Below are 11,893 nucleotides of genomic sequence, written 5' to 3' on the forward strand. Positions count from 1 at the left end.
TAAGATTCTATTTGTAACATGGAATTGTTAGTTATGTACAGATACTTTTAAACAAGATTTTCCTAGTACACTACCTTAAGGATTCTTAGATTCAAGTGTCAGGAGCGATTTGGGGCTTTTATTCTCAGTTACATAGCTCCATTATATCTAATAATCTTCATTATATGTCTCTGGTTTTTAATCTATGCACTTTTTTCTTTATTCTTACCAGTAATTTCAGGCCGACGTTAGAATTTTATGTGAAAACAGTATGTATTGTGTATGCATTTAACTTTTTTGATATGTTTATTAAGTTCTATATAATACGGCTTTTACAATGCCTGTTTTCAAAAATCAGGGCATGGTTTGTCATTACTATTTTTTAAATATATTTTAGATTTATTTGATTCAATAAAGCAAGAAAGGAAGCACTTCACATTTCTCTGACATCTAATCTGTTGCCTTTCTAGGTCAGTTTTCTCATCTTTGCCTTTAAATAATTATTATAAGTGAAATCTTATGATGTAATAGTCAAATTGAACTTTTCCTTGGTCTATGCCTACTATCAAATAATTTGGAATAGAAATTATTTGAAGTATGTATTAGTCTGCTTGGGCTCCTATTACAAAATGCCATAGACTCAGTGACATAAGACACAGAAATTTATTTCCCACAATTATGGAGGTGGGGCGGTCCAAGATCAAGGTGCTGGGAGGGTTGGTTTCATTCTAAGGTCTCTCCTCCTGGCTTATAGGCTGCTGCTACTTCACTGTCTCACTGTGTCTCACTCACATGATCTCTTCTTGGTGGGTACTTGCAGAGAGAGGGGGAGGGAGAGAGGAAGAAAGAGAACACTCTTATGTCTCTTCTTTTTATAATGACACCAATCTCATCTGATTAACGTCCCACTCTTAAGACCTCATCTCTAAAACTCCATCTCCAATTACCATCGCACCGGGGGTCAGAGCTTCAACACGTGAATTTGGGGGAGACACAAACATTTAGTCCATAACAGTGTGCAATATCAACAAAAACTTTGAATGTCATAGTGATTTTTGTAGAAATACAGATTTATTTATCAGTCTCTTTCACTTATTAAAATTATCTAATTATGAAGTAATTGGTCTGTTTACTTTTTTACATAGAAAAAATGATTATTAATTATCAACGAGCTGTGAGTTAGAGGTGAGATCTGAGGAGAATCCAACATGTAAAAATCAGGTCTATTTATTTGCTATAAGTTTTCCTACAGCTGCCATTGCCAAATCACCAGCCAATTCTAGCTCATGGTTGACAAAGTGGAGATCTCAGAAACTCATAGGGATTTGGGAGGCATTTTCAGATGTTGTAACGTAAATAAAACCTGCCTTTTAGGTTTAAAATATTTTTATATTAGGTAAACATTGAATTGGTTGTACTATCATTTTTTAAACATTGGATACTGTCATTGAGATAAAATTAGTCTACTGGGAAGCAACTTTCTGTTATCCCCTATAAATTATCAACATGCAAATATACTGTAAGTATAATGCAGAGGAGGGTGCATAATACAAACCTGAAGGAAGAACTTCATATATTGATGCAGATTAAAGCATAATCTTATTCTTAATTACCCGGAGAAAAGGACCGATGTTTCCTTATTTCGTATCTCCTACTGTCGCACAACTTCAATCTTGTTTTCAGAAATTTATCCTAGATCCTTCATTTTGTAATTTTGGTCCACCTTCTCCTACCTTCCTGCCCTGTACTGCATACATATTTAGTGCAGGTCTTACCTGGCAGTTATTTAAGGGCCTAAGATAGTTCTCTGCTATTGTTGTCCAGAGATTGGAGGTACCGCATTGCCCACGGCTTGGAGGAGTTAGCCACACCTAAGCATACAAAATGCTGGAGACTCGCAGAGCCATCTGGGTTCACTTCCAACCAAACATAACCTCAGAGCACTTTTTTCTGGTTAGTTTTCAAGTCTTCAGTTACAGTAACTCAATCCTTCTGTAAGAATCTGCATGAAGATGTCAAATAAAAGATTTGCATTTTTTGATATGTTGACTTAAATTCTGAACCCATCCACTTGAGGATAATATAGATACGTAAAATGTAGTCTGAGTTTATTAAGGTGCACATTTTATTTCTAACACAAGCAACTCTTTTGAAAATACTATTTTTGTGAAAGTCAAAAGATATATTTTGATAATTCATAATTTATTTTGGGGAACCTATTATACTTAAATACACATATGAATCACCTGGGACTCTTATCTTCTTAAAATGCCAGTTTGGATTCAGTAGGGCTGGGGAGGGGCCTGGGAACCTGCATTTCTCTTGCCCTTCTAGGGGATGCTAATGTTGCTGTTCTGTGGAGCACTTTTGAGTAGCAAGGTACAATGGAATATTTTATAATTCTTCCCAATTTCCCAGAAGGTAAAACCTTTTATTTGCTGTTGTATTAAAAGTAATAAAGCTTTTAAAAGTATATCAAGAGATAGGAAATAAATCATTGTCCTATTCAGTTACTGTTTAAAAATTACAAATTTTCATTGAACATTATCAATAAATTTTAAATCAAAATTCAACATAGAAAATAGTGACAAAATTATCAGTGAAGTAAGCGATGGCATTTGTACGCATAGTGATCAGGTTACCTTAAAAGTACCACATCTACCAGATGAATATCCTACCATATATCAATAAGCACAGTTCTATACAAGTGCTGCATATGTTTTTTACTGGTTTTTAACAGTTTAATATTAAATCTGTATTTTATTATAACTCATATGTTAGTGACTATAATAATTTAAAATTGTTACCAAAACAATATTAGGATTATTTGCAAATATTTGTAAGATTTCACCAATTGAGTCAATTGATGATATCAATTGCGATTGTAGCATTGCACAAGTGAATTTTCATCAGGGGCCAATCTACAAATACAAGATGATACATACAGGACAGCGTTAATTTAGGACTCTTCGCTTTATGAAATTTATTAGATATGATGAAGCATGTAACTAAAATTTAGGTTTAAAGTACAAGAAGATGTAGTTAAATTGTGACGTTTTAAATAGTCCTGTTGTATAGACTTATAAAAGTTGTATACAAGATTAGAAAGGAGGTAGAATTCTATTAGTAAGGTTACTGGCGGCAAATCTGTAAGTGTCTGCAGCAAGCTCAATTCTCACCTCCTCAGAAGAAAGAATTTGACCGAGGGGCATAAGGCAGAGTAAGAGACTGAGACAAGTTTTTGAGCAGGAGTGAAAGTTAATTTAGGGCCGGGCGCGGTGGCTCAAGCCTGTAATCCCAGCACTTTGGGAGGCCGAGACGGGCGGATCACGAGGTCAGGAGATCAAGACCATCCTGGCTAACACGGTGAAACCCCGTCTCTACTAAAAATACAAGAAAATTAGCCGGGAGAGGTGGCGGGCGCCTGTAGTCCCAGCTACTCAGGAGGCTGAGGCAGGAGAATGGCGTGAACCCGGGGGGGGGGGGCGGAGCTTGCAGTGAGCCGAGATCGCGCAACTGCACTCCAGCCTGGGCGACAGAGCAAGACTCCATCTCAAAAAAAAAAAAGTTTTTGTTTTTTTTTTTTAAATTTATTTATTATTATTATACTTTAAGTTGTAGGGTACATGTCCATAACGTGCAGGTTTGTTACATATGTATACTTGTGCCATGTTGGTGTGCTGCACCCATCAACTCGTCATTTACATCAGGTATAACTCCCAACGCAATCCCTCCCCCCTCCCCCCTCCCCATGATAGGCCCCGGTGTGTGATGTTCCCCTTCCTGAGTCCGAGTGATCTCATTGTTCAGTTCCCACCTATGAGTGAGAACATGCGGTGTTTGGTTTTCTGTTCTTGTGATAGTTTGCTAAGAATGATGGATTCCAGCTGCATCCAAGTCCCTACAAAGGACTCAAACTCATCCTTTTTTATGGCTGCATAGTAAAGCAGGAATAAAAGGAAGAAATGTATCCTTGGAAGAGGATCAAGCAGGCAACTTGAGATCAAGGGCATGGTTTAACTTTTGACTTAGGGTTTTACCTGTTGGTATCCTTCCGGGGTCTTGCATTACTTCTCCCCTGATTCTTCCCTCGGGTGGCCTGTCCATATGCACAGTGGTCTGTTAGTTCTTGGGGGGTGCAGCATGCACAGTGTGTTTACTGGAGTTGTACGCATGTGCGCTTGAGGCAGTCTTCCCTTACTAGGCCAGTGTTCCTAGATAGTCATATACTGGTTAAACGCAGCCATTTTGCCTCCTATTGCGCATGCTTGAGCCCACTTGCCCAACTCCTGAGATCTTATCGGGAAGCTGCTGATCACCGGTTTGAGGTTTTTCTATCTACTGGGAGACTGCCTTTCTCTGGCGCCAGCTGTGACCAATCATTATTTTAGAGAGGCAGTTTAGCAACCGCCTGACCATCACCTGCTGGGGGTGGGGGTGGAGGGTGGCTGCTTCTCTGCTCATTTCTGACTACCTACCTACCTACCTACTGTAATAGGAGTGCTAATTTTTCTAACAAGAAAAAAGTTACATGATAAATTAAAATTCTGTGGTAGAGAAGGTGCTTCTGGTGGTAGAAAATTAAGAAAATGTGATATGTATTGAAGTCATTCAAATTTTAGACAGAATGGTGAATTTGTGATAAAACTGAATGAAAAAATTACAGCTCACTGAAACAGGTTGAAGGATAGGGGATACATGTGAAATTCATTATTAAATATATTTTTATAACTTAGAAAATGATATTGTCAGTGTAGAGAGCATGATAAAATTACTACATCTATAATTATACATCTATGAGTTTTCTGATGTTGTTAACAATCAGAGATCAAGCTAGGTAAGTCTATTTTATAGTTCACAATTGAGTCTTACACATGTATGAAAATTCAGAAGTCAATCAATAGAACAATAACGATCTCAATGTTACAAAATCTGGTGATTGTAACCACGTTCTCAACTGAATAATAAGACCACTGCTCATGAAATTCATATCAGATGTTTCAGAGTATACCGCATTATTTTAATAAAAATGATTTTTCATTTCATTGATGTACCAGTGAAATTCAATCTTTTTAGAACCAATTTAAAAAGGATTAAAAAACGTTCTCTGCCAAAAATTCGATTTAGTTTAAGTAAAATACTGGATTAAAGTAGCACTGCTGGAAGAAATGAAACCGAGTGGTGTGACAGCAACGTTTAAGGAGAATTAGCCAGAACTTTTAATATACACCATCATGCATATTTTTTGGACACTATGGTTGTGAGGATTAATAACGAAGAGTTTGAACTCCAAAACACTTTCAATGCTGTCATTTTTTTTTTTTTTTTTTTTGAGACGGAGTCTCACTCTGTCACCCAGGCTGGAGTGCAGCGGCCGGATCTCAGCTCACTGCAAGCTCCGCCTCCCGGGTTCCTGCCATTCTCCTGCCTCAGCCTCCCGAGTAGCTGGGACTACAGGGGCCCGCCACCTCGCCTGGCTAGTTTTTTGTATGTTTTAGTAGAGACGGGGTTTCACCATGTTAGCCAGGATGGTCTTGATCTCCTGACCTCAGGATCCGCCCGTCTCGGCCTCCCATTTTTTTTTAAAGATATTAAACGTGTAGATTTAAGATACTGGCAAACATCTAGATATTTTTAAATAAAAGGAAAGCTTGACAATCAGAAAGCCATGTGGTTTAGAAAAAGCACAATTTTTTTTTTTTTTTTTAATTATTCTTATTATACTTTAAGTTGTAGGGTACATGTGCATAACGTGCAGGTTTGTTACATATGTATACTTGTGCCTTGTTGGTGTGCTGCACCCATCAACTCGTCATTTACATCAGGTATAACTCCCAATGCAATCCCTCCCCCCTCCCCCCTCCCCATGATAGGCCCCGGTGTGTGATGTTCCCCTTCCTGAGTCCGAGTGATCTCATTGTTCAGTTCCCACCTATGAGTGAGAACATGCGGTGTTTGGTTTTCTGTTCTTGTGATAGTTTGCTAAGAATGATGGTTTCCAGCTGCATCCATGTCCCTACAAAGGACACAAACTCATCCTTTTTGATGGCTGCATAGTATTCCATGGTGTATATGTGCCACATTTTCTTAATCCAATCTGTCACTGATGGACATTTGGGTTGATTCCAAGTCTTTGCTATTGTGAATAGTGCCGCAATAAACATACGTGTGCATGTGTCTTTATAGCAGCATAATTTATAATCCTTTGGGTATATACCCAGTAATGGGATGGCTGGGTCATATGGTACATCTAGTTCTAGATCCTTGAGGAATCGCCATACTGTTTTCCATAATGGTTGAACTAGTTTACAATCCCACCAACAGTGTAAAAGTGTTCCTATTTCTCCACATCCTCTCCAGCTCCTGTTGTTTCCTGACTTTTGAATGATCGCCATTCTAACTGGTGTGAGATGGTATCTCATTGTGGTTTTGATTTGCATTTCTCTGATGGGCAGTGATGATGAGCATTTTTTCATGTGTCTGTTGGCTGTATGAATGTCTTCTTTTGAGAAATGTCTGTTCATATCCTTTGCCCACTTTTTGATGGGGTTGTTTGTTTTTTTCTTGTAAATTTGTTTGAGTTCTTTGTAGGTTCTGGATATTAGCCCTTTGTCAGATGAGTAGATTGCAAAAATTTTCTCCCATTCTGTAGGTTGCCTGTTCACTCTGATGGTAGTTTCTTTTGCTGTGCAGAAGCTCTTTAGTTTAATGAGATCCCATTTGTCAATTTTGGCTTTTGCTGCCGTTGCTGAAAAAGCACAATTGAAATATATTATCTGTATTATCAGTTGTGATTAAGGAATTTCTGGAGAAGCCTCACAAAATGGAAGTTTCATCAAATTCATATTTAAATATGCATATGATAGTGATTCTTTAAATATGCATATGATAGTGAATAAAATGTTGATAATTTTCTAACTTGAATTTTTTTTTTTTTTTTTTTTTTTTTTTTTTTTTTACTGTTTTCTAATTGTTAAGAGATTTTTTTTTTTTTTTTTTTTTTTTGAGACAGAGTTTCATGTAATGGCATGATCTCGGCTCACCACAACCTCTGCCTCTGGGGTTCAAACGATTCTCCTGCCTCAGCCTCCCTAGTAGCTGGGATTACAGGTATGCACCACTACGCCTGGCTAATTTTGTGTGTGTGTGTGTGTGTGTATATATATATATTTTAGTAGAGATGGGGTTTCTCCATGTTGGTCAAGCTGATCTCGAAATCTTGACCTCAGGTGATCCGCCCGCCTCAGCCTTCCAAAGGGCTTGGGATTACGGGCGTGAGCCACAGTGCCTGGCCAAGAAATCTTTCTAAAGATCTTCAACATCAAAATTATAGAACTGCAGTTTTAATCTTTCATAGGTCTTAACCTTTCTGAGAATCAGCCAAACGTTACAGGCCTCTTCTTAACAATACATCCTCTTAATTACATCTAAAAATATTTAGCATATAATGAATTTTATTCTACTGAAAACTCATTTCAAAACATCTATTGAGGACAATATCTAGCGAAACTTTATTATTTGTAAAAAATTTTTTTTTTATTTTTTTCAAGAAAAATATTAATGGCAAAAATAAAAAAAATACAAATTATGCAGAGAATAAAATAAAATACCTTGCCGTGTTCATCTCTTCCACTTGGTGTTTCTGAGTTACATCCTTTATCATAAAGTGGTAATAGTAAGTAAAGTGCTTTTCTGAGTTCTGTGAGTCATTGCAGGAAATTGTTAAACCTGACACTAGTGTTAAGAACTTGGATGAGAAAAATGAGAAAAGTTAGAAGTGTTTAGCTTGCCTTGAATCATGCCTGCGCTGTGAGACTTATATTCCATGAAGACAAACTATTCAATAATGATGATGGGACAATCAGCTAGACATTATCACAGAGCCGTTTTTAAATAATCCTCATTTTTCTTAATTAATTTCTGCTAATGTGTCCGTAATAAATGAAATAATTTCAAATAATTCCTATTTCTTAGTTTCCTGATTCATGATTGGTCTTTTGATTCTTGTGCCAATGTTATATCAATTTGATTCCTGAGATTAATGCCACTTACATTAATTATAAAAGCTGCTAACACTTACAAGCACTTACTGTACACCGGGGGTCATATAAAAAGCTTTATATCTTTTATATGATTCAATTTACACAAGGCACATTTGAGGTGTTTTTTATTCTCCTTTGAAAGATGAAATGAGAGAAAGACATGTTAAGAGACCAGCCAGATGATGAAAAGCTTGTTGGTGAAGCCCAGATTCAACCCCAGGTTAACTTCTTTTGCCAGGGTATGTCTATTTCCACGAAAGAAAATGTCTGTCTTACTTCTCTTCTTTAAAATTCATAATTACGTATGGCCATTTTTCCACTTTCGTTCCCCACATTAATCTTAGTGTCATATCCTTCTTCTAACAAACCCCTTTCCTCAAATCCCATTCTTTTGTTAGTATTCCAGTTTTGTACTTATAACGAGAGGTTGTTTTGCAGGTTTAATTTTGTAATTTAATTTACATTTAATTTTATGGCCAAGATCAAGTGCTATGAGATCATCATCAAGATTTACTGTCTCAATTGTACAACCTTTGTAAAATGATTTGTGAAGTACTCCATCTTTTTATACGGTTTGAAAGAATTTATATGCTATGGAAACTAGGAGCTTCTTCAAAATCTGAAAGAACATATCTGTAAGTCATTTGACCCCTTAGCATATTTTAGAAAAAAGTGTTTGACACCTGGAGAAGTTTTAAGTTTCTTTGTCCATTATTATTAAGCTATTCAGGTTTTCTACTCTCTGTTGAATCAATCACAGAAACATCCATTTGGAATTTTTAAGTTCTTTAGTATAGCATTATAAATAATATTTTATTCTAATTAAAAATTTGAAATCTGTTAAACTCTTCTCATTTGTAATTTTGACCATTAAATGTTTCTGTTTTATTTATTAGACCTATATATTTTTTTATTTTTCCTCAAAGAACTAGCTCCTGTATATTAGTTCTACTGTTCTTTTAAAAAAATGTTTTCTAATTCACTCATTAGAATTTGCACAATTTCCTTAGGCTTACAAAACTTACTCGCACTGATTTTTATTTTTCATATAACTCAAGAATTTATGACAGGAAAAAATGACCGTAAGTATGGTTTTGCCATACATCACATTGTCAGCATTTTAAAAATATCATATAATTGAAGTTTGACTACGCACATCATCCAATAACTACTATATAAGTTTAACAATTAATTCATTGCAGTTTTATTGATTGAAATTTTGTCCTTTTTTATTTTCTGTTTTATTGCAGTTCTTCACAGAAACTTTCTACCTGGTGGATTTAATGAAAGTTTTTTGGGGGGATTACAAGTATATTGGTTCATTTTCACACTGCTATAAAGATACTACCCAAGACTGGGTCATTTATAAAGAAAAGAGATTTAATTGACTCATAGTTCTGCATGCCTGGAAAGGCTTCAGGACACTTACAATTGTGGCAGAAGACGAGCAGCCACATTTTACATGGCAGCAGGCAAGAGAGAAAGTGTGTAGGAGGAACTGTCAAACACATAAAACCATCAGATCTCGTGATAACTCACTCACAATCATGAGAAACGGCATGGGGGAACCACCCCAATGATCTAATCACCTTCCACCAGGTCCTGGTCTGGACACGTGGGGATTATGGGGATTACAACTGGAGATGAGATTTGGGTGGGAACACAGAGCCAAACCCTATCAACAAGATCAAAATTTCAAATCATTCCATGGACTTTGAATAAAATGTGTTTACTCTATTTGTATATGGATAGTGTTTATCAATTAAATCAACTTGATTATAAACTTACAACATAATATGAAATAATAAACATTATAATTTAATGTGCTACCAGTGTTATTATGTATGATATATTCACAAATCCAAGTGAATAATATTCACTAATTGTCATGGAAATGCAAATCAAAAACACAGTGCAATATTATCTCACCCTAGTTAAAATGGTTGTTATCCAAAAGACAGAAAATAACAAATGCTGGTGAGGATGTAGAGAAAGGGGAACATTTGTACACTGTTGATGAGAATGTAAATTAATGCAGCCACTGTGGAAAACAATATAGAGCTTCCTCCAAAAACTAAAAATAGAATTACCATGTGAACCAACAATCCTCCTGCTGGGTATATATCCAAAAGAATGAAAATCAGTATATCGAAGAGATGGCTGCACTCCCATGTTTATTGCTGCGGTACTCACAGTGGCCAAAATATAGAATCAACCTAATTGCCTATCGATGGATGAATAGATATAGAAAATGTGAAACCTAGACATGACCACAAGATGACTATCCATACTTAAGTTATAGTACAATAGTCCTTTAAAACAAAGACAAACATTGAAGGCATAATTTTCTATCGTTTTTTACTACTTTGATAATCTCAACATGTTTCATTTTTATATATTTTACAAATGTGATGCAAATAATTTTTGTCAACTAGACGGTGACTTTGTTTTTCCATATTAAAAAAGCACAACAAATTTTGTGTAAATTTGAAACTCAAACCAAAGTTCTTTTTGTAGTGAAGAAGCTAGTAGATCCACTAAATTGTGATATTAAGCTATGTTAAGCTATCTGTGCTAATGTAGTTATTGTGGCAAAAAGATTTACAGAATCTGAGTCAGTGAATCCAATTAGTTCTTTCTTAATAGTTAAGATGGTAAAAATTTACTATTTACATCCACATTCAAGTCATGCAATCAACAGCCATGACTTTATCTAAGTGCCTTGAAAGTGAATAAAAGCTGCATCACAAAGGATAATGCTTCGAATTGAAGATTCATGTGACAGCCACTGTACTACAAATAAAATGTAAATATTTCATTGAGACGGAGTCTAAAAGATGGAGGATATCAGACTCCAGGTCACACTGATGCACACAGCTCTGGGAGGAGTGAACCATGACTGTAAACCACAGTCCTACTTAATGGTAACAACTGGGCTGGAGAGACCACTATAATTGACCCAAATGACTATATTCTTTCCATTTTTCTTGGTCTCCTGGACTGATCATTATTTGCTTTTTCTATATTTCTATTAAGCCATCCTGCCCAAAGGCAGTGGCTAAGATTCAATTCCATTTTAATTATGGTCAGTAATAACCTTTATCTTTGTTGTTAATATTGATGTATTTCAGTGTCTTTCTAATTTTGGGTTTTTCTTCTACCAGCTCTACCCAATTCAAGCCATTCTTTTCCATGTCCAAGATTCAATAAGCTCTTTATGACACTCTAAATACATCACTCAAAAGCATTTGATGGCACCTAGAGAATATATTTTAAGCTCTCCAGCTGGATATTTAAGGTCCTCCGTGGTCTTCTTCCTAAAATTTTCTTACCTTCAACACACTCCTCCATATACCCAGTGTTCCAATGTTGTTTGCTTTCTCTGGCATATTTCTGAGAAAGAAGGCTGTTAGCTGCAGTGTACAAAACTGCCATTTATTGTGAAATATCTGACTGTGTCACACTATTTAATTAAAAAGATGTCCTTTTGAATGATAACCCAAGGAAAAGAAATTAATCCTTCTCTGTCTGTTCATCTAGTCATGCAGATTGCTTTATTTGCTTTAGAATAATGTGTTTTATTGTATGCTTTAGAATAGTAGGTGTTTTTTAGAATCATAATGACATTAAATAAGTTCAGTTATATACTTTTGTAAATCATGTTAATGCAACTGTCTGTCGGAAGAAAGTAGATACAAAAATGAATAAATACATAAAAATAGACAGATGAATAAAACTGTATTTTTGATAGTTTTATCTGCATGTGTATTTGTTGTTTTTTATGAAGTAAAAGGAAACAAAGATTTCTGGAGGAGAATTGGTTTCTAAAAAACACAATAGTTCTGTTCATATTTTACAAACTTTGATCTCTA

General features: G+C 35.7%; 1 long non-coding RNA gene across 1 annotated transcript; it reads left to right on the plus strand.

The window, feature by feature from the left end:
* The first annotated feature begins 4,165 nt into the window (after nt 1-4,165).
* Nucleotides 4,166-9,722, plus strand: LOC139360059 (uncharacterized). Its single transcript, XR_011617054.1, has 4 exons — nt 4,166-4,300; nt 8,164-8,260; nt 8,503-8,656; nt 9,272-9,722. It is a non-coding gene; the product is annotated as an uncharacterized lncRNA (long non-coding RNA).
* Nucleotides 9,723-11,893: the final 2,171 nt, after the last annotated feature.

The sequence above is a fragment of the Macaca nemestrina genome, chromosome 19 (assembly GCF_043159975.1).
Source record: "Macaca nemestrina isolate mMacNem1 chromosome 19, mMacNem.hap1, whole genome shotgun sequence".
Taxonomy (NCBI): Eukaryota; Metazoa; Chordata; class Mammalia; order Primates; family Cercopithecidae; genus Macaca; species Macaca nemestrina.